This window comes from Nycticebus coucang, chromosome 4, assembly GCF_027406575.1.
Source record: "Nycticebus coucang isolate mNycCou1 chromosome 4, mNycCou1.pri, whole genome shotgun sequence".
In the NCBI taxonomy this organism is placed as follows: Eukaryota; Metazoa; Chordata; class Mammalia; order Primates; family Lorisidae; genus Nycticebus; species Nycticebus coucang.
Genome location: NC_069783.1, coordinates 95,301,563 through 95,318,699, shown reverse-complemented (window position 1 = coordinate 95,318,699; position 17,137 = coordinate 95,301,563). Strand labels below are relative to the sequence as shown.

Below are 17,137 nucleotides of genomic sequence, written 5' to 3'. Positions count from 1 at the left end.
GGTACTGCTGTTTGCCAGCACCATGAGTTTGGGGAATAGGCCTGGCTGGCTCACTGCTATATTGAGCCCAGTGCCTGGCATACCAGGGAGGGCAATAACTCGATGGATGAAAGATGGATGGGTGAATGGCAGGAGGTAAGAATGAGACCAACAAGTAGACAAAGAGTTCTCATTTTGATTAAGCTCTTAAATGCTTTCTCATATCTGGATTGCAGACCAAATGCCTGGTGGGTCAATGTGGAGGTAGAAACAAAACCTGAAAGAGTGGCTCAGCACCTGTAGCACAGTGGTTACAGCACCAGCCACATGCACTGAGGCTGCGGGTTCGAACCCGGCCCAGGCCAGCTAAGAGACAATGACAACTGCAACGAAAAAATAGCCAGGCGTTATGGTGGACACCTGTAGTCCCAGCTACTTGGGAGGCTGAGGCAAGAAAATCACTTAAGCCCAGGAGTTTGAGGTTGCTGTGAGCTGTGACACGAAGGCACTCTACCGAGGGTGACGTAGTGAGACTTTGTCTCAAAACAAATAAACAAAAAAAAAAAAAAAGAAAGAAAGAAAGAAAAAAACCTGAAAGAGTGAAAAAGTACAACTGAGTGCCAGTGGTTCTAATGGAGACACATAAACCTTCTCCGATAGGATCCAGGAATAAGATTCCATAAGTTGTGAACATCTGTTAGCCACTGTTTACCCTTGAATCTGAGGTTGTTCCAGCTTTACTCACAGTCTAGGCCTTTGTACAACAGACTAAACAAGCTGGGAGACTTCTGTCCAGGACTCTCAAAAGGCAAATGCTGACTTAGTCACTAAAATTCTTCCAATACTCAAGGAACAGACCCTGAAGTTTGAGAAGACAACTTCAAGGAAAATAAAAGTGCATGACCTAGTAGATACTGAATTTAAGGATTAATAATATCCCCAAGATAGAAACATGAACACAGTCTAGAAAAGCACTGTCAAAAGAAATACTATATGAACCACACGTGTCATTTAAAAGGTCTACTTGGAATCCCAGTACTTAGAAACCAAGCCAAGGAGTTCAAGACCAGCCTTGGCAACACAGCAAGATGTAATCTCTACAAAATAAACAAACAAAAAAAGAAATTAGGGGGGCTTGATGGCACATGCCTATGGCCCTAGCTACTTGGAAGGCTAAGCCAGGAGGATCACACGAGCCTAGGAGCTTGAGGTTCCAAGGAGCTGTGATTGGGCCACTGCACTCCAGCCTGGGTGACAGGGCAAAACCCTGTCTCCGAAAAATAAAAAAAAAAAAGGTGTAAAAGGTGTAAAAGCCACATTTTAAAACGTAAAATGATATAGATAAAAGCTTTTTGAAAATACACCTTATTTCATCCAAATATTCATAAAATATTGTTGTTTCAAGATATAATAAATGTTAAAATTCAGTATGCATTTTACACTCACAGCACATCTCAGTTGGGACTCACATTGAGGGACTCTGTAGCTGCTGGGTGTGCACAGATATAGAAAGACAGGTGAATGAATATACCTACAATATCACCATCAAAGGACGTGACAGGTTTGGAGGGCACTGCTTTGTGGGCTTTGGCTATTTTGGCCTACGCTTATTTCCTGTGGATTCCCATAATGTAGTCTTAGCAAGGCTGTACTAATAACAGTAGAGATCTTATAGTACTGTCACATCACTCCCAGGGTGAGCACCTGGCCCTGGCCTCCCAATCATAACTCACAGTAGTCCAAGAGAAGGGCATGTGACCAGGAAAGGACAATCAGAATCCTTCCCTGAGACTGATATATAGAAGCTGGAAGAAAATGCTTTCTCTTTCCCCGGGTCTTGCTAGGATGTGATTCTAGGTCTGTCTTCATCAGAGGAAGATCCTCTCTCGGGACAGGGCCATGAAGAGATAAAGAAAAATCCTAGTTCCAAACCCCCAGACCCCGGTCTGGGTTTCTCTTCCTTGGATTCGGCCATCTACTCCATTTCCTGGCCAGGTGTTTCCTCATTTGCTCTATCAGCCGCTCCCATTAGATAGAGCCACAACTCCAGCCCACGGCCACATCCTCTCACTCCAAGCCCAGGAGTCTATCTCCCAGGCAGTATGTCAGGCCGCAGAGGAACCACTGGCCGACTCAAAAGGCAGGACGTTCATCTTTCAAGTCTCATCAGTGCTGCATAGCTCTTGTTCCCTCCCTAGGTCACCACGTGGCTTTCAGATCCTTGCCCTCACGCCTCCAGCCAGCAGATAGACCTGTAGCAGAAAGCTGAGCTGCTCTACCTTGCTGCTGACGCCTGGTGGCTCTGCTTTGTCCTCCTCCACGTGTCCACTGTCTTCTTTCATTGCCCACTTCCAGCACCCTGCCTCGAGAAGCAGAAGGGTGCCATGAGTTCGCCTTTTCATTATAGGATCTAACTGGCCTCCTTGCGAACCGTTTGAAAGGCCTATTCTGGAACACTGACCTTTCAGAATCAAGTGAACACAGAAGGAGGTTGTTCCAGGCCTGAGGTTATAAACACAAAGATGACAATCACATCCTCCGTGCATGCATGAGATTTCCCCTGGTATTCCCAGCACTGCAGCAGGTATGTGCTATATTCACCCAGGAAATAGCCAGGTAGGGCACTGGTGAGCCCTTCCCTGGAGAACTAGGGAAATAAATCCCAAACCTGGCCTTGACCCCATGGCAGAGGACAATTTACTGAGAGAATGCTAACAAACACAAATTTAAATTTATACACTATGCTATTTTTTTTAGAAGCAAGATTCATTAGTTTAATGGTAAGTACTTATCAACTCTCCTTCTAGTTCAGGTCTCTGTTTCCTCCCATCCAAGTTTCAGACAGAAGCTGAGAGATTTGTCTGCCCACATTTGATCAATATAGTCCCACGACAACAATTTATTCACTGTAGTTATAATGGATAGTCTTATAAAATTTTAAATAGTGCCCTTGAAAGTCCGCTGGGGTGTAGACAGGGCTTCTTCACTCTACCTCACATGTTAGAAGTTCATAAGATAAGTAATTAAAATCCACAGTCCAAGTTATTCTTGCTCCTCTTAGGAAGTTCAGCACACTAATTAATGCTTAACGTTTTTAAAGGATATGGAAAGATAATGAACGAAATTCATATTGAGCCATTAGTGTTTTGTTTTGATTTTTTTTTTTTTTTTTTTTTTGTAGAGACAGAGTCTCACTGTACCGCCCTCCGGTAGAGTGCCGTGGCGTCACATGGCTCACAACAACCTCTAACTCTTGGGCTTCCGCGATTCTCTTGCCTCAGCCTCCCGAGCAGCTGGGACTACAGGTGCCCGCCACAACGCCCAGCTATTTTTTTGTTGTAGTTTGGCCGGGGCCGGGTTTGAACCCGCCACCCTCGGCATATGGGGCCGGCGCCCGACTCACTGAGCCACAGGCGCTGTTTTGATTTTTTTTTTAACCCACTGAACTCCCCTGCCCAGAAACTAGTGCTAACTCCCTGGTACCTCTGGAGGGGGCAGATGGCAAAGGTCCACACTTGCTATTTTGCTCATTTTCTTCCTGTAGCTCTAGGCAGCATGGGACATGGGACGCCGAGGCAGACAGCAATGCCTCAGTGGCTCTCCGCAGTAAGGCGACAGTTCAGGCTTGCACATCTCTCCTCACTTTGCTTCATCACAAGCTGTCTGGCTGTCTCCCTTCTTCCCCACGTTAGCCATAGAAGGGCAGGTTTGCAGGGCTGGTGGCCCCAGCACTGACAGATGCAAACATTTGTAAATGAGGTCCTCCTCTTGCAGTGGGTAGAAAAACAGAGGGAAAATTCTTGCCTCAAAATGGCTAGAACACCCTCTTCCCGGGGGCTTCCAAAAACTTCCCTGCTGAGGACCCCAAGGTGAGTTATCTAACCTGCCTGAACCTCACTTTCTCGACTTCGGAAGGGGAGCACAAGTGTGCCTACCTGGTGTGACTGCTGCGAGAGCCACCTGCACTAACTTAGGACTCTGAATGGCCGCCCCCACTAGGCCCCTTGCAGCAGGTCATTGCTTTCTTTTCCTTTTCTTTCCCTTCACTGAAGATCATTTTTGAGTTCTCACCACCACCCACTTCCCCCATATAAATAAGACTACATACTCATTCAAAAACCTGGAGAATCTAGAAAAGCAAAAAATAAAATTTTTAAAGCTTCCATGAATTCATGACCCAAGACAACCACTGTTAACATTTCGTGTTTTCCTTCCTGGACAGGGATGCATTTTCTGTAGTTGAGATCATGCTATAGACAAGTTTTGCACACTCTAGCATTTCTATGCATTTTCCTATGTAGCTCTGTAGGCCCCAGAAACTATTCTTTCAATAGCTGCACATGATTCCATCCAGTGGGTGCTTAGGGTTTATTTAACCACGCCAAGTTGTTTTAGGTGTCTCAGCTTCCAATTTTCTGCTAACAACACAAACAGCACTGGTTACAAGGCCTTTCCTTCCATTGGGCTTATTCCCCTGGGAGAAGTTCCCAGAGTAGAATTATGGGGTTCAGCCCTGTCCAGGCCCTTGACACATAGTGCAGATGGTTCTCCCTGTACGCATGACATGCCACAGCAATGCCAGGAAAGCCCATTTCACATCCCTATTAGTACTTTGAGGAATTTCTTATTTGTTTAAATCATGGTAAAACACAAACATAAAATTGACCATCTTACCCATTTTTAAGCGTACAGCTAAGTAGTGTTAAGTACATTCACATTGTGCAACCTACCTCTACAACATTTTCATCTTGAAAAACTGAAACTCTACACCCATTAAACAGTAATTCCCCCTTCCCTCCTCTCCCAGCTCCTGGCAACCGCTATTCCACTTTCTGTGTCTTCGAATTTGACTCCTCTAAGTGTCTCATGTAAGTGAAATCATATAATATTTGTCCTTTTAGACTGGCTTATTCCCTTAGCATCATGTCCTCAAAGTCCATCCATGTTGTAGCACGTGTCAATTCCCTTCCTTTTTGAGGTTAAATAATATTCCATGGTATGGACAGACCACATTTTTTTTTTTTAATAGTCTTCTGTTCATGAATACTTGGGTTACTTCCACCTCTTGCTATTGTGAATAATGCTGCTGTGGACACAGGTGTGCATCCTTTTAACATTTATTTTTTTGGGTAAACTGATGAAAAATGATCTCATCATTTTCATTTGTACTTCCTTGACTTCCATTTTCTTGTTAACTACTCCTCTTTTGTGCCCTCACGTGAACAAATACCCTCAGCCACAGAAGGGCGAGGGCAAGTCTAGTGGGGGATTGGCAGAAGAGTTTGGTGGAGGCATAGAAATCTACACTGGAAACTAATTCTAATTCAACCTATTCTTGGGTCAGATTTTGAGACACTCTGATTATAGTCTTAGGTTTTTTAAATTTGGTTTCTAAAGTTCTCCTTATTCTGAAGGTAGTCTTTTCAGCAAATATCCTTGGTTAACTCACTTTTCATTTTGATTATCTTTTTTTATGAAGTATGGGAGTTTAACTAAAATCTGTTGATATATTATGATTTCTTTTTGTTCTCTGAATCAAAATTAGACATTTCTTAGAAAATTCTTTACTCTCCGAGTTTCACAAATGTCTCTCTTTCTATTTTCTCCTGCTTTTCAAAAAAAGAAAAATCACAGTTAGATCTATCTGGGATTTAAGTTGTCTAAATAGGGTAAAGTGAAGATGTAAAAATTTATATTTTGTTTTTCAAAAAGCCTAGCCTCTTTCCCTGGCCATTACAGCATAATCTCTCCCTCCCCAGTGATTCTCTTAGCCCACATCAAATTCTTACAGACAATGGGGCCTCTGATGGGGTCAGAACAAGGCTGTGTTTGCTCCTTTCCTTCTCCCCTACCTCTCTCCAGTTTTTCAAAATCTCTTTGTTACACGCTCTAGCCCTAAGAAACCTGCTGGTACCTGAAACCTTCCACAACCTTGCCTTAAAGCAAAATAAAGAATTTAACAATTTAAATTTCTTTGTACAGATGGTTAGGAAATGCATGTGGATTTTTGCAAATATGGTAAAGTCATGCTTACCATCTTATAACAGTCATATTTAGAATATCGTTGAGGCAGAAATTTTAAAGCTGATGTAACCCCAAGGAAGTTCAGCCTTTGTGAAGAAACCAAAGACCAGAGAGGCGAAACTAATTGCCCAGATTCTCACAGTTAACCCCACACTAACAGCTGGTCTTTACTGAATGCTATGTTCCTCCCACTGTGATCCGGGGGCCAACGGCCTCCCCTTTCTCTAGGATTTACTGGTTGGTTGTCACCATTAGTCAGGGAGGTGACATTTATCTAAAGATGCTATTTAGGGTCTCTTAATTACTTTTGTTGACACAACTAGCTACACAAAGCCCAAAAACCCAAGTATTATCCTAATCCAAAGAAGAGAGAGCTAACTTTGGACAAATGCACCACACTGGTCTAGCAGAAATGTTTCTAGAAGAATCTACCTAGATGAAATGTACCTTGCTTATGGAATAGTGCTTAGGAAAGGCAACTGACCATACTCCTCTCCCAGCCAGTCTATAAAATCAAGTTACATCTATATTTAAATGTATGGAGAAACCCGTATTCCTGACGAATACACAGAAAAGGTGGTTAGACCCACCACATCCCACCTTGTCCCCCTGGACCACAGCAGGCTGTGCCCCATGGCAGGGGATCTGGGGACTCAAGACAGTGAAAAGGTCTGGGCAATTCAGGGCAAACAACAACGACAAGCTTTTCCCCAAATAGAATTATTTTTACCAATATGTGGTCAAAAGTTAAATAGGGAGATTTATTGGATATATGGAAAAATTTCTTGACCACATAAATATTAAAACTAAAATATCTCCCAGCTACAGATCTACGTGTTCACTGACTGGAAGGCAATGCCCTCTTTGGTATGTCCAGCTCCCACCTGTCTGATTGTGCAGGTGACTCTCTCAAACACCTACCTATTTAAGCTGCAAAGATCACCTTCGCAATCTAGATGGGTCTATTCCTACCACTCAACAGGGTACATGAGAGAAACAGCTTATGCTCTAGACATGCAATGACCATTTCATGGTAACCTGGGTGAACTCATGCCAAATCACATGGGTAAATTCTCAGGTTCTGAAAATTATCTTTTCACTATCCATTTCTCCTTCTTTAACTCCTCCTTTTCTGTTCTGTGAGTTTTCTTGGAGGCCAGAAAGGCAAAAACTCAAACTCTAACCCAGATCTTGCCCTTTCCCTTTTTCCGTAAGAACTTGCAATGGCTTTCCCCTCCCAAGTGTGATGCAGGTGTTTCTTCTAGAACACTACATGATGCTGAAAGATCACACCTCTCATAAAACAGGACTTAGGGAGAAAAGAGGCTTAGAGCGCACCACTGGGGACCTGGGGGGCTCTGTAACGAGGATCTCTGCAAAGTCTGTAACAATCCCACTGAAAACCTGAGTCCAGTGGGATCTTCCAGGCTCTGGTGCAGCACTGTGGTGGTCCATCCCATGCAGCCTCCTTCCAGGCCTTCTGCTTCCTCCTTTAAGGGGAAACCCCTTGAAGACATTAACTTCTAAATGACACCAGGTTCATCAAAACGAAAAATGAGCCCCAGGGGTCCTCCTGTTCATCAATCCTTTTCTTCTTCTTCTTTTAAACACAGGAAGACACATCTTCACAGCATCTTCACCTGCACATGTAGCTTCCCCCCACACAGTAGATACCCAAGTGGCTCTTGAGGCCACTAAATCAGTCATTTCTTATATTAAAAGGATGCATGCCTATGTTCTTCTTGGCTTCATATAGGTCTTTCTAAGGCTTTCTGATTATTCATGGGACCAACGTGGAGCACTCAGGTGTTGAGGAAAATCTCACACCAAACTTCAAGTTCTACAGACATCACACCTTGGTGAGAATCACTGGCTTTTAAAAAAAAAGTATATAGGAAGGACAAAGTGGCTTATGCCTATAATCGTAGCACTCCGGGAGGCGGAGGCAGGTGGATTGCTTGAGCCCAGGACTTCCAGACCAGCTGGAGCAAGAGCGAGACCTCATCTCTAAAAATAAAAATAGTATATTTATTCTTGTACTTACATATTTATCTCTTATTGTGGTAAAATTTAACCACTTTAAGTGACAGTTCATGGCATTATTTTACCACAATAAAAAAAAATGCCCAAAAAAGACCTATATTAAAAAAAGCATTCCAAGATAAAATGTTAGTCATACATTATTTTTACCGCCATCGTTCTCCTTGGTCTTTTCTGTCACTTGTCTTTTCTCAAGTTTAGCTGTACAGATAGCAAATCAGTAGCAACCTTATCAGCAATATTTCAGGTCAAATTCCAGGCAATAATGGTCATTATTATTTCTTTGGGGTTTTTTTATATAATTATTTCTTACACCCCAAAGCTTGAAGGGTTTTGAGTGGAAAAATAAAAATATATGTAATAAACAGTTCTTTTAGATTTTGGAGGCAGACGCAGAGAAAAAATTAACTGCCTTGATAGCATGCAGTAGAAACTTCTATAGTCAATGTAGGCTTATGGCTGGGTGACGGATGGCCTGGGTTGGAATCATGTCTGTGTGACCTCAGATAAACGGCTGCACACTGCTGGGTCTCAGTTCATAAGCTATAAAGTAGGGAGTTAACATACCTACAGCATTCTCAACAGTTGATGGCATAAACAAGCCCTTGCTAAATGATACCTGCTATTACTGAAAGGTCACAACCCCTCAACCAAAATATCTCAGGTGAAGGACCAATTAATAAAGCATTTTTATTTTGTGCAGCCAAACCTCAAAATGCCTTATTCTTAGAATTCATAACAATACTTTAAATAACTTAAAGACATGAATAATTGTTATTTTTTCAGTGACAAAAATAAATACTCTTTTACAACTTAAAAAAAAGGCTTATTCTTGGTAGTCAATGGCACAAGAGTTGTTATTAGGAGGAAAAAAATAATCTTGACAGCTTTGACTTAACTCCTACGCACAGCGGATGTCATTTTATTTAAAAGTACAAACACACACAAAGGCAAGAGAAGAAAGGCCTTTGTAAAACATCCCCTCTTCAAAAATTACAGATGTCATTCAAAACCCCACATAATATTTTTAGAGTTTATTTATAAAACTCAAATACTCTCAACACATTTTATGTAAAACTTAATGCTTTAAATGCCGAAAACTTTTTTTATATATTCTAGCAAAGTAAAAGATTCCAGTGTCTCCCTTGACTACAAATGATGTTGTCACCCAAGAATTTTCCCTAAATGTCAGAGCAAATACATAATGAGCACACAAACAAAAAAACCTGGAGAAGAGAGCCACCTTCATAAAACTGTGTGTGGGCTTATCAGTTTCTGAAGCCATGGTACCAAGGGCTGGCTTGGACATGGACAAACCATTTTGTAAATGGCCTCCATGTGCCTTGGGCCCTTCCACCCACAGCGGGGAAGCCAGAGCATGGAGTTTTCAAGGGTAATGAGAAACTGATTGAAGAAGGAGTAGTTTACTACAGAAATTCTAGAGTGGTTTGCAATAATCTGTTACTGGCCAGAAAACCCTCTTCCATGGTGAGGAACCATGTCAAGGCTGAGAGCAGGTGTGAAGTATCCTGCAGGAGAATCTTTTACTGTCAGGGGAGTCCTTAGATGATGAAGACAGTCAGTCACTCCCAAACATGGGCTGTCCCTGACCAGTAAAACAGCATACCTCTCAGAGAAGTAGTTCTCTAATATAAATTCTGAGTTTAAGGAAGACAGTTGGGAGTTCATGGTACCCAAATGCTATAGTGTCAACAATCCCCATGGCCAAGTCCAGGGCTGCCCACCAGAACTGACATCAGATGGTCACGATGTGGAGCAGTCTAGACGCCCAAGTGCAGTGCATACGGTCAGCAAACCGACTGGCTGACTTCCCTGTCAACACACATGGTGGGTCTGTCATGACCATATGTAACAAGAGAACTCTGCCCTCCCCACATGCAGCACAGGGAGGCCAACCCCTCATGTACCAGGAAGTACACAAAAACTTATATACAATGAGGCGAGGAGCCAGCCTGCTCTATGTCAGACCGGTAAGAAGCCAGACTGCTATCCCTAGCTGCATGTTATGAAGCCAAATAATGCCTTTGGTACCAATCAGCCCCAAATGGCCAGGATTTGATTAATAACTGACAGCTGACTTAATGTTTGTCCCCACTTCCAACTTAGGAAGAAACAAAAATCCAGGCACTGATTTTCAGCTAGTGTGCCTCAAGAGCATCTTAGGTGTGCTGCAAACATTTTTATTTTTGAAAGAAGTTCAAAGCACAGTAAGTATATTCTTTTTTTATTCTTTTCTTTTAATCAACATAATTTAAGTGTGCTGCGGAAGTTTAATTATAGGTTCAAGTGTGCCATGAGATAAAAATGTTGATAAACACTGAAGCCAGGCATGCTCCCTACCCAGTCACATAGGAAGCCTGATTTCTAGTTAGCCTGCCTTTAGCTACCCAACACCAGCAGCCTCCAGTTAGGGCACACAAAAATTTCGCTTTTTCCTACCATAAAGCTTTCCCACTCCTCTGCCTGCCTCTGAGTCTCCACTGAAACACAAGTGACGGCGGCTGACTCCCTTGCTAAAGCAAGCTCTGAACAAACAGGCTTTGCTTGTCCTCATCTGGGTGATCTCCACTCATTCCCCAAGTACAACGTCCCTCGTGCCTTCCTCACCCTGCGTCTTTATCTCCTTCTCTGGCCAAAGTGGCATAAAGGAAAATTAATTTCAATAAAAGCATCAACCTTTGCTCTGGTAAAAAGGGCAAGTACACACAACTCATGAGTACAAGCACAAGGACACTCTCCCCATGTTCAAGTAGCACCTACACCTCATCTGGGCAGCATCAACATTAAATCCTCACTCATCCACAATTCAAACAACCGAAGGTTCCCCATCCTCATCTGGTGGGAAAGAGCTATGTGAAAAGGAGAGATATATTAAGGGTTACAAATGTGCCTTTCAGTAGATGCGTATCAGCATTGCACCCTACACTTTCTGCTCCTGCAGAGCCAACAGGGAATCACGCAGAAAATTCTTCTAAGCCACAGGCTCCTCAGCACCTCTGAAGACTGACTGAACAAAAAAAGGTGAGCTTCTCAGTGGCAGTCACATATACTTACTTCTTTAATTCCTTTTACCTTCTTTTAATTTATTTTACTTTCTTTTAATTCTCTGAAAATTGGTGTTCAGAGTATGAAATATGGTTAAGGAGAATTATCAACATACTTGCTCATCAGAGCCCTAACACTCCAAGCATCCTGGGTGAAGGCCCCTGGGGTCCCTCTGAGCACCGAGCCTTCCCCTCCCTACCTCTGCACATGGTGTCCACCTCTCTGGGGCATCCCCCACCCAGCACTGTGCTTGGCACAGCGGGATCCTGGTACATGTTGGGCAAACGCTGGACAGTTAAATTACTTCACTAAATGTAGGGCTAATGACATAAAGCATACACTACTTAGATCAGTATTGAAGAAAAACATGGCAAGCTGTGAGCCTGAAGACAATGAAAGCTGACATAGCCCTGTGAATCTGTGTATCATGAATGGCCCTATAAGGGGTCACTGCTCTGGTTTCTCTATTCTCATAGCCTCCTGTGGTATCTATAATGTCTGACAATTAAGTTTGAGAATTTATCATTGTGCGCTTATGTTGGTAGCACTGTACAAACAACTCAGTGGAGTTTCATAACCTTGGTGTATCAGCGTCTCACAGTTGTATTCATGTGGATGTGTGGCAGTGTCTTACTGAGCAGTGTTCATTATTGTTGTTGTGTGGTTTTGTGTGCTGTAGAGAGAATGTTGGAGGCTTAAAATAGAGCAACAAAAAAACATTACATCTCCTGTTAAACTTGGCAAGAGTGGAAATAAAACCTGGCACATACTAGTTCAAGGTTTTAGGGATAATGCCATAAAGAAAACAGACATGTACAATGGATCGAATGTTCTTCTGAGGGAGAAAATGTGTCATTGATGAAGAGAAGTTAGGGCTGCCAGTCACAAACAGAACTGATGAAAACATTGCAAAAATCTGTCTAATCGTGTGTCAAAAATCATTGACTGACTGTAAGAAGCATAGCAAACAAAGTAAACATCAATAGAGAAATAGTTAGGAAAACCTTAAAAAAAAATCTTGGCCAACAACTCATGGTTCTTGCATCATGACAATGTACCAGCTCACCCAGCAGGGCTATAAGGGAATTTTTAGCCAGAAAACATATAACCCATATTGGAATATCCTTCTTACTCTCCTGTGACTTTTTTCTTTACTGGAAGGTAAAGGAAATATTGAAAGGAAAACATTTTGATGTTTAGGACATCAAGGGTAATACATGACAGCTTTGATGGCCATTCCAGAAACAGAGTTCCAAAATTACTTTGAAGAGTAGACTAGGTGCTGGTATCAGTGTAGAGCTTCCCCAGGGGAGTAGTTCAAAAGTTACCATATTCAGCAATGAGGTATGTAGCTCTTTTCCTAGTATGAGTTCACCAACTTTATTGTTATATCTCATAACCCCTTGAATCTTCCACTTCCAACTCCCTCTGGGTAAAAAGAGGGCACAAGGGCTGGACCTCCTTAGTTCTGGTATGAGTTATCAGGATACCGACTTCCCATTTTCCAACCTATCTGAACTGATTGATGGGTGAGATAAAGGAAATTCTTTTATGCAGGAGTCCTTCATAAACCTCATGCACTTTCCTTTACAAAGGGATCCTTCAAACAGCTCTGTAAATGTTGACTTCCTTACAAGAAATGGAATTTTTTTTTATCAAGAAAAAATTAGTTAATACTGGAGTTTGAAAACCATTTGAATTTAAATTGTTTCTTCTTTTGCTTGACATAAGCGATAAGAAATAAGAGAAACGATGGCCATTTCAACAATTAGCAAAAGTATATAGGACAAATTATCTCAAAACACACCATAAATTTACATTGAAAAAATTAAGTAAACTTTTATCTGCGATTGTTCAAACACCTTGTAATGAAGGCCCTGATTCCTTATTTATCTAAATATGTGCTTCCTACCTCCCACTGCTCCGCCCCCCCAGCCCTCAAAATTAAATCATTCTTTGGCTGCAACCTGATTTTAATGTCTTTATGCCATGGTAGTGGCTTTATAGCCAATGATTAAAGCTTGAGCAAAGCAGAGACTTCGGACTTTGATCAGAAAATGTAGGAAATTCCCGGATGAGGCTGATCAAAAGGGAGGACACCTGGGGACACATCTCAGCATTTTCCATTTTTCTCAGGAGCAGCTTGGGACAGAGTCATTTCATTCGAACTCCACTTTTCTGTAAAAGAAGTCAGCTACAATTTGTAAAAACTGGCTGCTTGATGATGCACTTGCTGTCTCTGCTAAAAGAAAGAACTCTGGAGAGAGGGGCGCCACAGAAGCCTCCTATTTCCAATGATGAACCTGTGGGCTGTGCTGATCATTCTCCCAGTTCCTCAAACACATGCCTGAGACAAGCACACAGGTTTCTCTGCGCCAGTGAGCACGCAGTCATAGGGACCTGCTTGTCCAATTGTGCAGGGTCTGAGACGTTGCCCTACTTACATGGTTACTTTATGTATATGGGCACCACAGAAATAGGAGGTGGCTGGGTCAGGAAAGAACTCTTCACTGATGCTACTGCCTGGACCACCAGGAAGGGGACGAGAACCGAAAGAAACTTTCCCTGTGAGTGCAGACAACCCCTCCCCCCATATGAGCTATGGAACACAGTGGATTTTCTTTATGTAAGGACAAAAACAGATACCTCCCTCCCTGTCCAGACAGGTGGAAGAAACACTTTTGACTCTTGGAGATAGGATGGAAAGGCTCATGGGATCTTACTCTGACCTTTTAAAATATAAATAAAATACGAGGCCAAGGCAGATCGATTGCCTGAACTCATGAGTTCAAGACCAGCCTGAGCAAGAGGGAGGCCCTGCCTCTTAAAAGAACTAGCTGGGTGTTGTGGTGGGTGCCAGTAGTCTCAGCTACTGGGGAGGCTGAGATAAGAGTATCTTTTGGGCCCAAGAGTTTGAGGTTTCTGTGAGCAATGATGCCACAGCACTCTACTGAGGGCGACAAAGTGAGATTCTGTCATATATATATATGAAAAATATCTCCAGGGGTCAAAGAGCCCCAGGAGTCTGTCTTTAAGGTCTAGGCTTCATCTCTTTGGACATGTAGATACCTAAGGAGATAGCACTGTATTCTTCCCAGCACCTGGAAGCTTCACTATGTACGTGTGTGTACACACCATATGTGCACAAGTGCATATGCGTGTGTGTGTATCCGTGTATGCACATGTGGTATATATGTGTTTGTATGTGTGTAAACGTATGTGTTGGAGAAAATGGAATTCTGCAGGGTGAATCTGGTTATGAATATTCTCACCCTTAGTTACTGGTCACAACTACTGGTCACCAGCCCCTCTGGCCACTTCCTACAGAGGCCCGCAGCAATGTCTCAGCCACACCGATAGGGATTATGTTTATTTTCTTTCTTTTAACTTTTAACACTTTCCCCCAAATTTTCACAGGTATATTTTGGCATGGACATACATGTCAGTGTGCCAAATTTAATAGCTACATTTATACTACATGTTAGGCACATTCCTAAGAGCCTTGCACATACTATTTCCGTGAATCCTCAAAACGACACCCTTAAGTAGGTCTAATAATTATTCTCATTCTACAGAAGAGGAAACAAAGGCACCGGATTTAAGCGATTTTCCTAAGATGCACAGCTAGTCAAAGTAGAGCTGAGATTTGAACCTAGACAGCCCCACTCTAAACCCCTGAATCATAAGGACCATGTTCTACACATCCCATACTCACATTATGACGGTCATTCCTTTCATTTTTCCATTTTCTAAAACTAAAATGGAATCAGACTAGGGTTTCTCCGTGTTCTTTCTCTTAGAATACATAACCTTGTTTGATGAATATGCTTCTCAATGCTCCTTGCCCTACCACTATGGAACTTGTGATTTCACAGACATCTGATGTTCTCTAAGACATCAAGTTTGGAATTGCCCCAAAGCCTCAGGAGCATTGGACTGTTGAGATTTAGACAAGAATGGCTATAGAGAGAAGGCTGTCCAGGCTATCACATGGCCACCAGCATTCGAGGGTTTTGTGGGACCAGGTCCTGTGAATACAAGTGGATTTAATAAACAGAACATCTCAGGGACTTAAAAGTAAAGGATGTAACTTTTAAAAAATAGGCCTCGAATGAACAGAGGCTTCCTGTCCTTCAGTTCAGTTCAACAAACATTGATAGAACATGTCTGGCATTCAGCAGCTCCTGAAAGGCAAAGCGGAAAAAGATTCACTCTCTACTCCAGGGAACCTACAGTCTGGTGGGGAAATAGCTACAGAGCTGGTAACCTCAGAACTGTAAAATTCAGACACTGCTGTGAAACAGACATGCAGAAAGTTCTGTAGGAACCCAGAGCACGGACATTAGATCCCTCAGGGAAGGCTCTTAGAAGCCAACGCTGTCTGAATGGGTGAATGAGAACCGCAGGTGACAATGGAAGGAGGGAGATTCCCGGCAGTGGTAGCAGAATGGGCAAAAGCCCAGAGGCCTGGAGAAGTGAACTAAATCACACCACAAACAAAAGTATCAAAATATAAGGTCCCTGCATGACCATGAGAAAAGTTTGCCTTAATATACTTTGCATCTACTAACCATAAGCAATTTTTAGTCAACCCTAAATTCCATCAACAAGGAAAAACTATGTTTAAATAACATATAGTAGCTGTTTTAACTATCTACTATTCAAAAACAATCTACAGAAGATGATGGACTTCAAAAGCCAAGCACAAATATTATTAACTGATATGAAGCAATAGCTCTGGACATGCCTGTTGGCAATTTTTGATAGAAGTTAAATGAAAGGAAAACATTTGAAGGACCATAAAAAGATTCTCTATAGAGTTACAGCTGACTCTTAAACAATGAGGGAGTTAGGGGCACTGACCCCAGTGCAGTTGAAAATCTGAGTGTTGAGTTCTGACTCCCTCAAAACTTAACTACTAATAGCCTACCGTTGCTTGGAAGCCTTCCTGATACACAGTCAATTAACACATATTTTGTACGTTATATTATACGTATTATATGCTATATCCTTACAATAAAGCAAGCTAGAAGAAAGAAAATATCATGTAAAACGTCATAAGAAAGAGAAAATCTATTTGCTATTAAGTGGAAGTGAATCACCACCCTTGTCATCCTCACACTAAGTAGGCTGAGTGGGAGGAAGAGGAAGGGTTGATCTTCAAGTCTCAGGTACAGCAGAAGTGGAAGAAAACCTGTGCATAAGTAAATCCACACAGTTCAAACTTGCTCCCAGTCAACTGTGTGTGTCGATTGCTAAGATTTAATCTCAGTTTTTTCTGCATGTGAAAAAATAACTTCTTCAAGGCAATGAAACCAAGTACCCCTTAAACTTCCTAAGTACTACTAACAATTTTCAAAGCAAGTTCACCCTCTTTATCTCATTTGATTATTACAAACACCCTTTTGAGAAGGTGGGCCTTGATATCCCAATTTCTCAGAGTGTAGAGAAGTAAATCTCTTCCCCATGGCTAAAAGGGGCTAAAGCAGGCGGCCTCTGGCCCTGATGTCTTGCTCTCTCCAACTGGACTCACTTAACTATGCTGAAATCAATCTTCAAGAGTAGGGAGAAGGAGATGGGTAAAAATCTACCTCATGGGTACAAAGAATATTATCTGGGTGATGGGCCCACTTAAAACCCTAAATCACGGGCAGTGCCTGTGGCTCAAAGGAGTAGGGTGCCAGCCCCATATGCCAGAGGTGGCAGGTTCAAGGCCAGCCCTGGCCAAAACCAACCAACCAACCAAACAAACCCCTAACTCAAGCATGACAAAATTGATTTATGTAAAGAAAAACATGCACCTCCACGATATCTTGAAACTTTAAAAAAGTAAGTCTTTAAAATTAAAAATAAATTAGATCAGTGCACCTGTTCATAAAAAGCAAATTTTGAGTATTTCTCATTACCCATCTGACTTATGGGATTCATAAAAATAAGCTTACCCAGGGAAGGCAATCTGAGGGCTTAAACAATGCAGCACTACAATTCTATTTCTCTTTTGAAAATGATCAACGCCAGTACTGAAAGA

General features: G+C 42.2%; 1 protein-coding gene across 5 annotated transcripts in view; it reads right to left on the bottom strand.

Moving 5' to 3' along the window:
• The window catches only part of NPAS2 (neuronal PAS domain protein 2), a 172,065-nt gene that overhangs the window by 138,414 nt on the left and 16,514 nt on the right, over positions 1-17,137 (bottom strand). Inside the window, exon 1 of one of the 5 annotated variants that reach the window (XM_053589937.1) lies at positions 2,259-2,271. The exons of the other annotated variants lie outside the window; for them this stretch is intronic. The gene's annotated coding sequence lies outside the window, so the exon portion shown is untranslated. Of the gene's footprint in view, positions 1-2,258; positions 2,272-17,137 lie in introns of those variants that run through there. 5 annotated transcript variants of the gene reach the window in all.